Source organism: Balaenoptera acutorostrata, unplaced genomic scaffold, assembly GCF_949987535.1.
Source record: "Balaenoptera acutorostrata unplaced genomic scaffold, mBalAcu1.1 scaffold_215, whole genome shotgun sequence".
Classification (NCBI taxonomy): Eukaryota; Metazoa; Chordata; class Mammalia; order Artiodactyla; family Balaenopteridae; genus Balaenoptera; species Balaenoptera acutorostrata.
Window position 1 is genome coordinate 1 of NW_026646445.1, and position 17,757 is coordinate 17,757.

Sequence of the window (17,757 nt, forward strand, 5' to 3'; positions counted from 1 at the left end):
TGAACATATTTCCACAGAGAAAGACATTCACAGACTTCGAAAAGAAACTATGCTCATCTAAAAGGAAAGGTGGGGGGAATGGATAAATTAAGATTAGTGTTCCTATATGTATACAAACACATATTATATACATATCTCAAAAAGACCGATCATATAGCAATGGACGTCTGCAGAACCCCCTGTAACATTTTATATGGGAAGAGGATCTGTACTTGAAAAGACATGCATAATGTACAAATGAACCAGATTGTGTACACCTAGGACAAACAATATTCTAAGCTTTACACCAAGTAAAACTTTTTTTAACCCAAGAAGAAATAATGAGACATCAACTTATGGGGGTTTCTCCATGCACATTCCAATGTAATTTACAGCCTAGGAACACGACTCCCAGAAAGGCTCTGCTGCCCTAGTACCCAGGTTTGGGAATGGAGAAATGCTGCCTCCTTGAGGCCACGTCCCACAACAGCAGCTTTAAACCCATTGCTAAAGGTCACTAAATATTTACCGAACTTGCAGTTCGGTAAAAGACACCTGCTCTCTAAAAAAATTCTGGGATGGAAAATCGACCAAAAATTTCAAAAGAGGGCAACCTTCCAAGAAAACAATTTCAAGATTTATATTGTACTCCCAATTGTTTCCTTTTTTTTTAACAGAAAAGAAAACGGTGGAGAAAAATGATGAGTTTTACGAATATTCAAAGACATGCAAACCCAAATTACAAAAACCTATCAGCGCACAGCAGCCAGAAGGGCCATTAGCAGAAATGCTGCAAACAATAAATGCTGACGCGATTGTGGAGAAATGCGTACCCTCGATTCTAAGGGGGACGTGGTAAGAGCCACTCATGAAAACACAAAGAAGGTGCTTTGAAAAGGGAAACACGGTGCCACCAGTCAATCAATCACACCCACTGCTGGGCTTATCACCTGAGAAAAATGAGAATCAAAAACTCACAGGCTGGCAATCCTGCACTCCAAGAATATTTACCATAGCCAACACTTGGAAGCAAAGAAAATGTCCATCAACCGAGTAGTGCACAAAGTAGAAGTGGTCCACGTACTCAGTGGAAAATTACTCCAATAAAAAATAAAAATTAAATTTAAAAATCCAACCAAAGTAAGGAGACATCAGCTTGTGTGGGTTTGTCTGGGCACACCCCACTCTAATTTATAACCGAGAAACACCACAGGCCGCAAAGGCTTTTCCCTAGTTACCAGGGTGGGGGACATAGAAAGGCTGCCAGCCTCTGGCAGTTACCTGCAAAAGCAGCTTTAAAGCCTGTGCTAATGGTCATTTCATAGGAACAAGTACTGCAGAACTGTAAATGAAACCTGCCCTCAAAATGTCTTGAGGGAGGTAATGGCCACAACATTTCAAAATCTGACACACACTTAAAGAGAACACTTTGAAGAACTAAGGGGTAATCACAGCTTGAAAAAGAAAAAGGACATGCCTTAAAGCTCAATTTCAACAGATTATGTGACACATTCGAATTCAACCACAGAGAGGTATCAGCTCACACTTGTCAGAATAACCATCAGCAAGGAAACTACAAACAATAAATGCTGAAGGTGTTGTGGAGAAATGCATACCCTCAACTTCTAAGGGGACGTAACTTGGAAAGGGCCACGAATGAGAAGAGAATGGAGGTGCCATAAAAAGGTAAACATTGAGCTACCATATGATCCAGCAGGCCCACTCCTCGACGTATAACCTAAGAAGAGAGAATTGGAAAGACACAGGCAGGCAAATCTGCATTGCACAGTATGACAAGAGCCAAGATATGGAAGTAACCAAAAAGTCCACCAACAGATGGGTGGACAAAGAAGAACTCCTCCATGTACAGATGGAATATTCGCTAGTGAAAAAAATGAAACAATGCCATTTGCAGCACCATAGATGAGTCTAGACGTAATCACGCCACCTGTAGTAAGTGAGAAAGCAAAAGACACATATCCTATCATATCACTTTTAAGAGTTACTTAAAAATTGACACCAATGAAGATATTTCCACAGAGAAAGGCAATCACAGATTCATTAGAAAACTTATGGTTCACCAAATAGAAAGGGATGAGGATTGGATCCATTACCATATTGGCGTTAACAGAGATATACAAACCATGTGAAATATATAACCACCAAAGACGTACGGAAGACCAGGAGAAGACTACTCAACATTGTGTCATAACCTACATGGGAAAAGGATGCGAGGAAGAATAGATACATGTATATGTGTGAAAGGACCACATCTTGCACACCTAGAACAAACAAACCATTGTAATCATATTGGCTGGGATAAAAAATAAAAGTAAATTACAAATATGAACAAGAAGTAATGATACATAAACCTAAAGGGCTTTTTCCTGGCACATTCCATTCTAATTTACAACCTAGAACACCACTTCCATTAAGGCTCTGTTTCCCTAGTAACCAAGTTTGGTCAAGGGGAAATGCGGCCAACTTGTGGCCGTTTCCTGCAAGAACAGCTTTAAACGCACAGCTAATGGTCACTTAACATTCACAAGGACTCAGGGCTGTAAAGGACACCTGCCCTAACAAATTGTGCTGAAGTAGGGAATGGACCAAAAATTCAAAACAGGCAAATGTTTCAGGAAGAGAGTATGAAGAGTTAAGTTTTACTCACGCTCTTTTTTTAAAAAAGGAAAATGCATAAAAGCTCAACCTCAGGGAGGGTTAGACCCATGCAATCTAATCTACAAAAAGTTTCAACTTACACCAGTCGAATGACCATCAGCAAAAAGTCTACAAAAAATAAATGCTGAAGGGATTTTAGAGAACTGTGCACCCTCTACCTGCAGGTGAGAGGTAAAGGGGTAACAGCCAATAATGAGAACAGAAAGGAGCTGTGTTTAAAAGTAAAAATGGAGGTACCATTCAATCCAGCAGGCGCACCATTGGACCTCTCACCTGAGAAGACAAGAATCGAGAAGACACAGGCCGCCAAAGCTGCAGAGCAGCCTTATTCACAATAGCCAAGACAGGGAAGCAATCAAAATGTCCAACAACAGGTGAATGGATCAAGAAGAAGTGGTCCATGTACACAATGGAATATTAGCCCTGGAAAACAATGAACCATTGCTCTTTGAGGCACCACAAATGAGTCTGGAGATAATCACGAAACATGAGGTAAGTCGGAAAGCAAAAGACCTATATTCTATGATATCACTTATAGGCGTTATCTAATAACTGACACAAATGAACATATTTCCACAGAGAAAGACATTCACAGACTTCGAAAAGAAACTATGCTCATCTAAAAGGAAAGGTGGGGGGAATGGATAAATTAAGATTAGTGTTCCTATATGTATACAAACACATATTATATACATATCTCAAAAAGACCGATCATATAGCAATGGACGTCTGCAGAACCCCCTGTAACATTTTATATGGGAAGAGGATCTGTACTTGAAAAGACATGCATAATGTACAAATGAACCAGATTGTGTACACCTAGGACAAACAATATTCTAAGCTTTACACCAAGTAAAACTTTTTTTAACCCAAGAAGAAATAATGAGACATCAACTTATGGGGGTTTCTCCATGCACATTCCAATGTAATTTACAGCCTAGGAACACGACTCGCAGAAAGGCTCTGCTGCCCTAGTACCCAGGTTTGGGAATGGAGAAATGCTGCCTCCTTGAGGCCACGTCCCACAACAGCATCTTTAAACCCATTGCTAAAGGTCACTAAATATTTACCGAACTTGCAGTTCGGTAAAAGACACCTGCTCTCTAAAAAAATTCTGGGATGGAAAATCGACCAAAAATTTCAAAAGAGGGCAACCTTCCAAGAAAACAATTTCAAGATTTATATTGTACTCCCAATTGTTTCCTTTTTTTTAACAGAAAAGAAAACGGTGGAGAAAAATGATGAGTTTTACGAATATTCAAAGACATGCAAACCCAAATTACAAAAACCTATCAGCGCACAGCAGCCAGAAGGGCCATTAGCAAAAATGCTGCAAACAATAAATGCTGACGCGATTGTGGAGAAATGCGTACCCTCGATTCTAAGGGGGACATGGTAAGAGCCACTCATGAAAACACAAAGAAGGTGCTTTGAAAAGGGAAACACGGTGCCACCAGTCAATCAATCACACCCACTGCTGGGCTTATCACCTGAGAAAAGTGAGAATCAAAACGTCACAGGCTGGCAATCCTGCACTCCAAGAATATTTACCATAGCCAACACTTGGAAGCAAAGAAAATGTCCATCAACCGAGGAGTGCACAAAGTAGAAGTGGTCCACATACTCAGTGGAAAATTACTCCAATAAAAAATAAAAATTAAATTTAAAAATCCAACCAAAGTAAGGAGACATCAGCTTGTGTGGGTTTGTCTGGGCACACTCCACTCTAATTTATAACCGAGAAACACCACAGGCCGCAAAGGCTTTTCCCTAGTTACCAGGGTGGGGGACATAGAAAGGCTGCCAGCCTCTGGCAGTTACCTGCAAAAGCAGCTTTAAAGCCTGTGCTAATGGTCATTTCATAGGAACAAGTACTGCAGAACTGTAAATGAAAACTGCCCTCAAAATGGCTTGAGGGAGGTAATGGCCACAACATTTCAAAATGTGACACATACTTAAAGAGAACACTTTGAAGAACTAAGGGGTAATCACAGCTTGAAAAAGAAAAAGGACATGCCTTAAAGCTCAATTTCAACAGATTATGTGACACATTCGAATTCAACCACAGAGAGGTATCAGCTCACACTTGTCAGAATAACCATCAGCAAGGAAACTACAAACAATAAATGCTGAAGGTGTTGTGGAGAAATGCAGACCCTCAACTTCTAAGGGGACGTAACTTGGGAAGGGCCACGAATGAGAAGAGAATGGAGGTGCCGTAAAAAGGTAAACATTGAGCTACCATATGATCCAGCAGGCCCACTCCTCGACGTATAACCTAAGAAGAGAGAATTGGAAAGACACAGGCAGGCAAATCTGCATTGCACAGTATGACAAGAGCCAAGATATGGAAGTAACCAAAAAGTCCACCAACAGATGGGTGGACAAAGAAGAACTCCTCCATGTACAGATGGAATATTCGCTAGTGAAAAAAATGAAACAATGCCATTTGCAGCACCATAGATGAGTCTAGACGTAATCACGCCACCTGTAGTAAGTGAGAAAGCAAAAGACACATATCCTATCATATCACTTTTAAGAGTTACTTAAAAATTGACACCAATGAAGATATTTCCACAGAGAAAGGCAATCACAGATTCATTAGAAAACTTATGGTTCACCAAATAGAAAGGGATGAGGATTGGATCCATTACCATATTGGCGTTAACAGAGATATACAAACCATGTGAAATATATAACCACCAAAGACGTACGGAAGACCAGGAGAAGACTACTCAACATTGTGTCATAACCTACATGGGAAAAGGATGCGAGGAAGAATAGATACATGTATATGTGTGAAAGGACCACATCTTGCACACCTAGAACAAACAAACCATTGTAATCATATTGGCTGGGATAAAAAATAAAAAGTAAATTACAAATATGAACAAGAAGTAATGATACATAAACCTAAAGGGCTTTTTCCTGGCACATTCCATTCTAATTTACAACCTAGAACACCACTTCCATTAAGGCTCTGTTTCCCTAGTAACCAAATTTGGTAAAGGGGAAATGCGGCCACCTTGTGGCCGTTTCCTGCAAGAACAGCTTTAAACGCACAGCTAATGGTCACTTAACATTCACAAGGACTCAGGGCTGTAAAGGACACCTGCCCTAACAAATTGTGCTGAAGTAGGGAATGGACCAAAAATTCAAAACAGGCAAATGTTTCAGGAAGAGAGTATGAAGAGTTAAGTTTTACTCACGCTCTTTTTTTAAAAAAGGAAAATGCATAAAAGCTCAACCTCAGGGAGGGTTAGACCCATGCAATCTAATCTACAAAAAGTTTCAACTTACACCAGTCGAATGACCATCAGCAAAAAGTCTACAAAAAATAAATGCTGAAGGGATTTTAGAGAACTGTGCACCCTCTACCTGCAGGTGAGAGGTAAAGGGGTAACAGCCAATAATGAGAACAGAAAGGAGCTGTGTTTAAAAGTAAAAATGGAGGTACCATTCAATCCAGCAGGCGCACCATTGGACCTCTCACCTGAGAAGACAAGAATCGAGAAGACACAGGCCGCCAAAGCTGCAGAGCAGCCTTATTCACAATAGCCAAGACAGGGAAGCAATCAAAATGTCCAACAACAGGTGAATGGATCAAGAAGAAGTGGTCCATGTACACAATGGAATATTAGCCCTGGAAAACAATGAACCATTGCTCTTTGAGGCACCACAAATGAGTCTGGAGATAATCACGAAACATGAGGTAAGTCGGAAAGCAAAAGACCTATATTCTATGATATCACTTAGAGGCGTTATCTAATAACTGACACAAATGAACATATTTCCACAGAGAAAGACATTCACAGACTTCGAAAAGAAACTATGCTCATCTAAAAGGAAAGGTGGGGGGAATGGATAAATTAAGATTAGTGTTCCTATATGTATACAAACACATATTATATACATATCTCAAAAAGACCGATCATATAGCAATGGACGTCTGCAGAACCCCCTGTAACATTTTATATGGGAAGAGGATCTGTACTTGAAAAGACATGCATAATGTACAAATGAACCAGATTGTGTACACCTAGGACAAACAATATTCTAAGCTTTACACCAAGTAAAACTTTTTTTAACCCAAGAAGAAATAATGAGACATCAACTTATGGGGGTTTCTCCATGCACATTCCAATGTAATTTACAGCCTAGGAACACGACTCCCAGAAAGGCTCTGCTGCCCTAGTACCCAGGTTTGGGAATGGAGAAATGCTGCCTCCTTGAGGCCACGTCCCACAACAGCATCTTTAAACCCATTGCTAAAGGTCACTAAATATTTACCGAACTTGCAGTTCGGTAAAAGACACCTGCTCTCTAAAAAAATTCTGGGATGGAAAATCGACCAAAAATTTCAAAAGAGGGCAACCTTCCAAGAAAACAATTTCAAGATTTATATTGTACTCCCAATTATTTCCTTTTTTTTAACAGAAAAGAAAACGGTGGAGAAAAATGATGAGTTTTACGAATATTCAAAGACATGCAAACCCAAATTACAAAAACCTATCAGCGCACAGCAGCCAGAAGGGCCATTAGCAAAAATGCTGCAAACAATAAATGCTGACGCGATTGTGGAGAAATGCGTAACCTTGATTCTAAGGGGGACGTGGTAAGAGCCACTCATGAAAACACAAAGAAGGTGCTTTGAAAAGGGAAACACGGTGCCACCAGTCAATCAATCACACCCACTGCTGGGCTTATCACCTGAGAAAAATGAGAATCAAAAAGTCACAGGCTGGCAATCCTGCACTCCAAGAATATTTACCATAGCCAACACTTGGAAGCAAAGAAAATGTCCATCAACCGAGGAGTGCACAAAGTAGAAGTGGTCCACGTACTCAGTGGAAAATTACTCCAATAAAAAATAAAAATTAAATTTAAAAATCCAACCAAAGTAAGGAGACATCAGCTTGTGTGGGTTTGTCTGGGCACACTCCACTCTAATTTATAACCGAGAAACACCACAGGCCGCAAAGGCTTTTCCCTAGTTACCAGGGTGGGGGACATAGAAAGGCTGCCAGCCTCTGGCAGTTACCTGCAAAAGCAGCTTTAAAGCCTGTGCTAATGGTCATTTCATAGGAACAAGTACTGCAGAACTGTAAATGAAACCTGCCCTCAAGATGTCTTGAGGGAGGTAATGGCCACAACATTTCAAAATGTGACACATACTTAAAGAGAACACTTTGAAGAACTAAGGGGTAATCACAGCTTGAAAAAGAAAAAGGACATGCCTTAAAGCTCAATTTCAACAGATTATGTGACACATTCGAATTCAACCACAGAGAGGTATCAGCTCACACTTGTCAGAATAACCATCAGCAAGGAAACTACAAACAATAAATGCTGAAGGTGTTGTGGAGAAATGCATACCCTCAACTTCTAAGGGGACGTAACTTGGGAAGGGCCACGAATGAGAAGAGAATGGAGGTGCCGTAAAAAGGTAAACATTGAGCTACCATATGATCCAGCAGGCCCACTCCTCGACGTATAACCTAAGAAGAGAGAATTGGAAAGACACAGGCAGGTAAATCTGCATTGCACAGTATGACAAGAGCCAAGATATGGAAGTAACCAAAAAGTCCACCAACAGATGGGTGGACAAAGAAGAACTCCTCCATGTACAGATGGAATATTCGCTAGTGAAAAAAATGAAACAATGCCATTTGCAGCACCATAGATGAGTCTAGACGTAATCACGCCACCTGTAGTAAGTGAGAAAGCAAAAGACACATATCCTATCATATCACTTTTAAGAGTTACTTAAAAATTGACACCAATGAAGATATTTCCACAGAGAAAGGCAATCACAGATTCATTAGAAAACTTATGGTTCACCAAATAGAAAGGGATGAGGATTGGATCCATTACCATATTGGCGTTAACAGAGATATACAAACCATGTGAAATATATAACCACCAAAGACGTACGGAAGACCAGGAGAAGACTACTCAACATTGTGTCATAACCTACATGGGAAAAGGATGCGAGGAAGAATAGATACATGTATATGTGTGAAAGGACCACATCTTGCACACCTAGAACAAACAAACCATTGTAATCATATTGGCTGGGATAAAAAATAAAAAGTAAATTACAAATATGAACAAGAAGTAATGAGACATAAACCTAAAGGGCTTTTTCCTGGCACATTCCATTCTAATTTACAACCTAGAACACCACTTCCATTAAGGCTCTGTTTCCCTAGTAACCAAATTGTTAAAGGGGAAATGCGGCCAACTTGTGGCCGTTTCCTGCAAGAACAGCTTTAAACGCACAGCTAATGGTCACTTAACATTCACAAGGACTCAGGGCTGTAAAGGACACCTGCCCTAACAAATTGTGCTGAAGTAGGGAATGGACCAAAAATTCAAAACAGGCAAATGTTTCAGGAAGAGAGTATGAAGAGTTAAGTTTTACTCACGCTCTTTTTTTAAAAAAGGAAAATGCATAAAAGCTCAACCTCAGGGAGGGTTAGACCCATGCAATCTAATCTACAAAAAGTTTCAACTTACACCAGTCGAATGACCATCAGCAAAAAGTCTACAAAAAATAAATGCTGAAGGGATTTTAGAGAACTGTGCACCCTCTACCTGCAGGTGAGAGGTAAAGGGGTAACAGCCAATAATGAGAACAGAAAGGAGCTGTGTTTAAAAGTAAAAATGGAGGTACCATTCAATCCAGCAGGCGCACCATTGGACCTCTCACCTGAGAAGACAAGAATCGAGAAGACACAGGCCGCCAAAGCTGCAGAGCAGCCTTATTCACAATAGCCAAGACAGGGAAGCAATCAAAATGTCCAACAACAGGTGAATGGATCAAGAAGAAGTGGTCCATGTACACAATGGAATATTAGCCCTGGAAAACAATGAACCATTGCTCTTTGAGGCACCACAAATGAGTCTGGAGATAATCACGAAACATGAGGTAAGTCGGAAAGCAAAAGACCTATATTCTATGATATCACTTATAGGCGTTATCTAATAACTGACACAAATGAACATATTTCCACAGAGAAAGACATTCACAGACTTCGAAAAGAAACTATGCTCATCTAAAAGGAAAGGTGGGGGGAATGGATAAATTAAGATTAGTGTTCCTATATGTATACAAACACATATTATATACATATCTCAAAAAGACCGATCATATAGCAATGGACGTCTGCAGAACCCCCTGTAACATTTTATATGGGAAGAGGATCTGTACTTGAAAAGACATGCATAATGTACAAATGAACCAGATTGTGTACACCTAGGACAAACAATATTCTAAGCTTTACAACAAGTAAAACTTTTTTTAACCCAAGAAGAAATAATGAGACATCAACTTATGGGGGTTTCTCCATGCACATTCCAATGTAATTTACAGCCTAGGAACACGACTCCCAGAAAGGCTCTGCTGCTCTAGTACCCAGGTTTGGGAATGGAGAAATGCTGCCTCCTTGAGGCCACGTCCCACAACAGCAGCTTTAAACCCATTGCTAAAGGTCACTAAATATTTACCGAACTTGCAGTTCGGTAAAAGACACCTGCTCTCTAAAAAAATTCTGGGATGGAAAATCGACCAAAAATTTCAAAAGAGGGCAACCTTCCAAGAAAACAATTTCAAGATTTATATTGTACTCCCAATTGTTTCCTTTTTTTTTAACAGAAAAGAAAACGGTGGAGAAAAATGATGAGTTTTACGAATATTCAAAGACATGCAAACCCAAATTACAAAAACCTATCAGCGCACAGCAGCCAGAAGGGCCATTAGCAGAAATGCTGCAAACAATAAATGCTGACGCGATTGTGGAGAAATGCGTACCCTCGATTCTAAGGGGGACGTGGTAAGAGCCACTCATGAAAACACAAAGAAGGTGCTTTGAAAAGGGAAACACGGTGCCAGCAGTCAATCAATCACACCCACTGCTGGGCTTATCACCTGAGAAAAATGAGAATCAAAAAGTCACAGGCTGGCAATCCTGCACTCCAACAATATTTACCATAGCCAACACTTGGAAGCAAAGAAAATGTCCATCAACCGAGGAGTGCACAAAGTAGAAGTGGTCCACGTACTCAGTGGAAAATTACTCCAATAAAAAATAAAAATTAAATTTAAAAATCCAACCAAAGTAAGGAGACATCAGCTTGTGTGGGTTTGTCTGGGCACACTCCACTCTAATTTATAACCGAGAAACACCACAGGCCGCAAAGGCTTTTCCCTAGTTACCAGGGTGGGGGACATAGAAAGGCTGCCAGCCTCTGGCAGTTACCTGCAAAAGCAGCTTTAAAGCCTGTGCTAATGGTCATTTCATAGGAACAAGTACTGCAGAACTGTAAATGAAACCTGCCCTCAAAATGTCTTGAGGGAGGTAATGGCCACAACATTTCAAAATGTGACACATACTTAAAGAGAACACTTTGAAGAACTAAGGGGTAATCACAGCTTGAAAAAGAAAAAGGACATGCCTTAAAGCTCAATTTCAACAGATTATGTGACACATTCGAATTCAACCACAGAGAGGTATCAGCTCACACTTGTCAGAATAACCATCAGCAAGGAAACTACAAACAATAAATGCTGAAGGTGTTGTGGAGAAATGCATACCCTCAACTTCTAAGGGGACGTAACTTGGAAAGGGCCACGAATGAGAAGAGAATGGAGGTGCCGTAAAAAGGTAAACATTGAGCTACCATATGATCCAGCAGGCCCACTCCTCGACGTATAACCTAAGAAGAGAGAATTGGAAAGACACAGGCAGGCAAATCTGCATTGCACACTATGACAAGAGCCAAGATATGGAAGTAACCAAAAAGTCCACCAACAGATGGGTGGACAAAGAAGAACTCCTCCATGTACAGATGGAATATTCGCTAGTGAAAAAAATGAAACAATGCCATTTGCAGCACCATAGATGAGTCTAGACGTAATCACGCCACCTGTAGTAAGTGAGAAAGCAAAAGACACATATCCTATCATATCACTTTTAAGAGTTACTTAAAAATTGACACCAATGAAGATATTTCCACAGAGAAAGGCAATCACAGATTCATTAGAAAACTTATGGTTCACCAAATAGAAAGGGATGAGGATTGGATACATTACCATATTGGCGTTAACAGAGATATACAAACCATGTGAAATATATAACCACCAAAGACGTACGGAGGACCAGGAGAAGACTACTCAACATTGTGTCATAACCTACATGGGAAAAGGATGCGAGGAAGAATAGATACATGTATATGTTTGAAAGGACCACATCTTGCACACCTAGAACAAACAAACCATTGTAATCATATTGGCTGGGATAAAAAATAAAAAGTAAATTACAAATTTGAACAAGAAGTAATGAGACAGAAACCTAAAGGGCTTTTTCCTGGCACATTCCATTCTAATTTACAACCTAGAACACCACTTCCATTAAGGCTCTGTTTCCCTAGTAACCAAATTTGGTAAAGGGGAAATGCGGCCAACTTGTGGCCGTTTCCTGCAAGAACAGCTTTAAACGCACAGCTAATGGTCACTTAACATTCACAAGGACTCAGGGCTGTAAAGGACACCTGCCCTAACAAATTGTGCTGAAGTAGGGAATGGACCAAAAATTCAAAACAGGCAAATGTTTCAGGAAGAGAGTATGAAGAGTTAAGTTTTACTCACGCTCTTTTTTTAAAAAAGGAAAATGCATAAAAGCTCAACCTCAGGGAGGGTTAGACCCATGCAATCTAATCTACAAAAAGTTTCAACTTACACCAGTCGAATGACCATCAGCAAAAAGTCTACAAAAAATAAATGCTGAAGGGATTTTAGAGAACTGTGCACCCTCTACCTGCAGGTGAGAGGTAAAGGGGTAACAGCCAATAATGAGAACAGAAAGGAGCTGTGTTTAAAAGTAAAAATGGAGGTACCATTCAATCCAGCAGGCGCACCATTGGACCTCTCACCTGAGAAGACAAGAATCGAGAAGACACAGGCCGCCAAAGCTGCAGAGCAGCCTTATTCACAATAGCCAAGACAGGGAAGCAATCAAAATGTCCAACAACAGGTGAATGGATCAAGAAGAAGTGGTCCATGTACACAATGGAATATTAGCCCTGGAAAACAATGAACCATTGCTCTTTGAGGCACCACAAATGAGTCTGGAGATAATCACGAAACATGAGGTAAGTCGGAAAGCAAAAGACCTATATTCTATGATATCACTTATAGGCGTTATCTAATAACTGACACAAATGAACATATTCCCACAGAGAAAGACATTCACAGACTTCGAAAAGAAACTATGCTCATCTAAAAGGAAAGGTGGGGGGAATGGATAAATTAAGATTAGTGTTCCTATATGTATACAAACACATATTATATACATATCTCAAAAAGACCGATCATATAGCAATGGACGTCTGCAGAACCCCCTGTAACATTTTATATGGGAAGAGGATCTGTACTTGAAAAGACATGCATAATGTACAAATGAACCAGATTGTGTACACCTAGGACAAACAATATTCTAAGCTTTACACCAAGTAAAACTTTTTTTAACCCAAGAAGAAATAATGAGACATCAACTTATGGGGGTTTCTCCATGCACATTCCAATGTAATTTACAGCCTAGGAACACGACTCCCAGAAAGGCTCTGCTGCTCTAGTACCCAGGTTTGGGAATGGAGAAATGCTGCCTCCTTGAGGCCACGTCCCACAACAGCAGCTTTAAACCCATTGCTAAAGGTCACTAAATATTTACCGAACTTGCAGTTCGGTAAAAGACACCTGCTCTCTAAAAAAATTCTGGGATGGAAAATCGACCAAACATTTCAAAAGAGGGCAACCTTCCAAGAAAACAATTTCAAGATTTATATTGTACTCCCAATTGTTTCCTTTTTTTTTAACAGAAAAGAAAACGGTGGAGAAAAATGATGAGTTTTACGAATATTCAAAGACATGCAAACCCAAATTACAAAAACCTATCAGCGCACAGCAGCCAGAAGGGCCATTAGCAGAAATGCTGCAAACAATAAATGCTGACGCGATTGTGGAGAAATGCGTACCCTCGATTCTAAGGGGGACGTGGTAAGAGCCACTCATGAAAACACAAAGAAGGTGCTTTGAAAAGGGAAACACGGTGCCAGCAGTCAATCAATCACACCCACTGCTGGGCTTATCACCTGAGAAAAATGAGAATCAAAAAGTCACAGGCTGGCAATCCTGCACTCCAACAATATTTACCATAGCCAACACTTGGAAGCAAAGAAAATGTCCATCAACCGAGGAGTGCACAAAGTAGAAGTGGTCCACGTACTCAGTGGAAAATTACTCCAATAAAAAATAAAAATTAAATTAAAAAATCCAACCAAATTAAGGAGACATCAGCTTGTGTGGGTTTGTCTGGGCACACTCCACTCTAATTTATAACCGAGAAACACCACAGGCCGCAAAGGCTTTTCCCTAGTTACCAGGGTGGGGGACATAGAAAGGCTGCCAGCCTCTGGCAGTTACCTGCAAAAGCAGCTTTAAAGCCTGTGCTAATGGTCATTTCATAGGAACAAGTACTGCAGAACTGTAAATGAAACCTGCCCTCAAAATGTCTTGAGGGAGGTAATGGCCACAACATTTCAAAATGTGACACATACTTAAAGAGAGCACTTTGAAGAACTAAGGGGTAATCACAGCTTGAAAAAGAAAAAGGACATGCCTTAAAGCTCAATTTCAACAGATTATGTGACACATTCGAATTCAACCACAGAGAGGTATCAGCTCACACTTGTCAGAATAACCATCAGCAAGGAAACTACAAACAATAAATGCTGAAGGTGTTGTGGAGAAATGCATACCCTCAACTTCTAAGGGGACGTAACTTGGAAAGGGCCACGAATGAGAAGAGAATGGAGGTGCCGTAAAAAGGTAAACATTGAGCTACCATATGATCCAGCAGGCCCACTCCTCGACGTATAACCTAAGAAGAGAGAATTGGAAAGACACAGGCAGGCAAATCTGCATTGCACACTATGACAAGAGCCAAGATATGGAAGTAACCAAAAAGTCCACCAACAGATGGGTGGACAAAGAAGAACTCCTCCATGTACAGATGGAATATTCGCTAGTGAAAAAAATGAAACAATGCCATTTGCAGCACCATAGATGAGTCTAGACGTAATCACGCCACCTGTAGTAAGTGAGAAAGCAAAAGACACATATCCTATCATATCACTTTTAAGAGTTACTTAAAAATTGACACCAATGAAGATATTTCCACAGAGAAAGGCAATCACAGATTCATTAGAAAACTTATGGTTCACCAAATAGAAAGGGATGAGGATTGGATACATTACCATATTGGCGTTAACAGAGATATACAAACCATGTGAAATATATAACCACCAAAGACGTACGGAGGACCAGGAGAAGACTACTCAACATTGTGTCATAACCTACATGGGAAAAGGATGCGAGGAAGAATAGATACATGTATATGTTTGAAAGGACCACATCTTGCACACCTAGAACAAACAAACCATTGTAATCATATTGGCTGGGATAAAAAATAAAAAGTAAATTACAAATTTGAAGAAGAAGTAATGAGACATAAACCTAAAGGGCTTTTTCCTGGCACATTCCATTCTAATTTACAACCTAGAACACCACTTCCATTAAGGCTCTGTTTCCCTAGTAACCAAATTTGGTAAAGGGGAAATGCGGCCAACTTGTGGCCGTTTCCTGCAAGAACAGCTTTAAACGCACAGCTAATGGTCACTTAACATTCACAAGGACTCAGGGCTGTAAAGGACACCTGCCCTAACAAATTGTGCTGAAGTAGGGAATGGACCAAAAATTCAAAACAGGCAAATGTTTCAGGAAGAGAGTATGAAGAGTTAAGTTTTACTCACGCTCTTTTTTTAAAAAAGGAAAATGCATAAAAGCTCAACCTCAGGGAGGGTTAGACCCATGCAATCTAATCTACAAAAAGTTTCAACTTACACCAGTCGAATGACCATCAGCAAAATGTCTACAAAAAATAAATGCTGAAGGGATTTTAGAGAACTGTGCACCCTCTACCTGCAGGTGAGAGGTAAAGGGGTAACAGCCAATAATGAGAACAGAAAGGAGCTGTGTTTAAAAGTAAAAATGGAGGTACCATTCAATCCAGCAGGCGCACCATTGGACCTCTCACCTGAGAAGACAAGAATCGAGAAGACACAGGCCGCCAAAGCTGCAGAGCAGCCTTATTCACAATAGCCAAGACAGGGAAGCAATCAAAATGTCCAACAACAGGTGAATGGATCAAGAAGAAGTGGTCCATGTACACAATGGAATATTAGCCCTGGAAAACAATGAACCATTGCTCTTTGAGGCACCACAAATGAGTCTGGAGATAATCACGAAACATGAGGTAAGTCGGAAAGCAAAAGACCTATATTCTATGATATCACTTATAGGCGTTATCTAATAACTGACACAAATGAACATATTTCCACAGAGAAAGACATTCACAGACTTCGAAAAGAAACTATGCTCATCTAAAAGGAAAGGTGGGGGGAATGGATAAATTAAGATTAGTGTTCCTATATGTATACAAACACATATTATATACATATCTCAAAAAGACCGATCATATAGCAATGGACGTCTGCAGAACCCCCTGTAACATTTTATATGGGAAGAGGATCTGTACTTGAAAAGACATGCATAATGTACAAATGAACCAGATTGTGTACACCTAGGACAAACAATATTCTAAGCTTTACACCAAGTAAAACTTTTTTTAACCCAAGAAGAAATAATGAGACATCAACTTATGGGGGTTTCTCCATGCACATTCCAATGTAATTTACAGCCTAGGAACACGACTCCCAGAAAGGCTCTGCTGCCCTAGTACCCAGGTTTGGGAATGGAGAAATGCTGCCTCCTTGAGGCCACGTCCCACAACAGCAGCTTTAAACCCATTGCTAAAGGTCACTAAATATTTACCGAACTTGCAGTTTGGTAAAAGACACCTGCTCTCTAAAAAAATTCTGGGATGGAAAATCGACCAAAAATTTCAAAAGAGGGCAACCTTCCAAGAAAACAATTTCAAGATTTATATTGTACTCCCAATTGTTTCCTTTTTTTTAACAGAAAAGAAAACGGTGGAGAAAAATGATGAGTTTTATGAATATTCAAAGACATGCAAACCCAAATTACAAAAACCTATCAGCGCACAGCAGCCAGAAGGGCCATTAGCAAAAATGCTGCAAACAATAAATGCTGAAGCGATTGTGGAGAAATGCGTACCCTCGATTCTAAGGGGGACGTGGTAAGAGCCACTAAAGAAAACACAAAGAAGGTGCTTTGAAAAGGGAAACACGGTGCCACCAGTCAATCAATCACACCCACTGCTGGGCTTATCACCTGAGAAAATGAGAATCAATAAGTCACAGGCTGGCAATCCTGCACTCCAACAATATTTACCATAGCCAACACTTGGAAGCAAAGAAAATGTCCATCAACCGAGGAGTGCACAAAGTAGAAGTGGTCCACGTACTCAGTGGAAAATTACTCCAATAAAAAATAAAAATTAAATTTAAAAATCCAACCAAAGTAAGGAGACATCAGCTTGTGTGGGTTTGTCTGGGCACACTCCACTCTAATTTATAACCGAGAAACACCACAGGCCGCAAAATCTTTTCCCTTGTTACAAGGGTGGGGGACATAGAAAGGCTGCCAGCCTCTGGCAGTTACCTGCAAAAGCAGCTTTAAAGCCTGTGCTAATGGTCATTTCATAGGAACAAGTACTGCAGAACTGTAAATGAAAACTGCCCTCAAAATGTCTTGAGGGAGGTAATGGCCACAACATTTCAAAATGTGACACATACTTAAAGAGAACACTTTGAAGAACTAAGGGGTAATCACAGCTTGAAAAAGAAAAAGGACATGCCTTAAAGCTCAATTTCAACAGATTATGTGACACATTCGAATTCAACCACAGAGAGGTATCAGCTCACACTTGTCAGAATAACCATCAGCAAGGAAACTACAAACAATAAATGCTGAAGGTGTTGTGGAGAAATGCATACCCTCAACTTCTAAGGGGACGTAACTTGGAAAGGGCCACGAATGAGAAGAGAATGGAGGTGCCG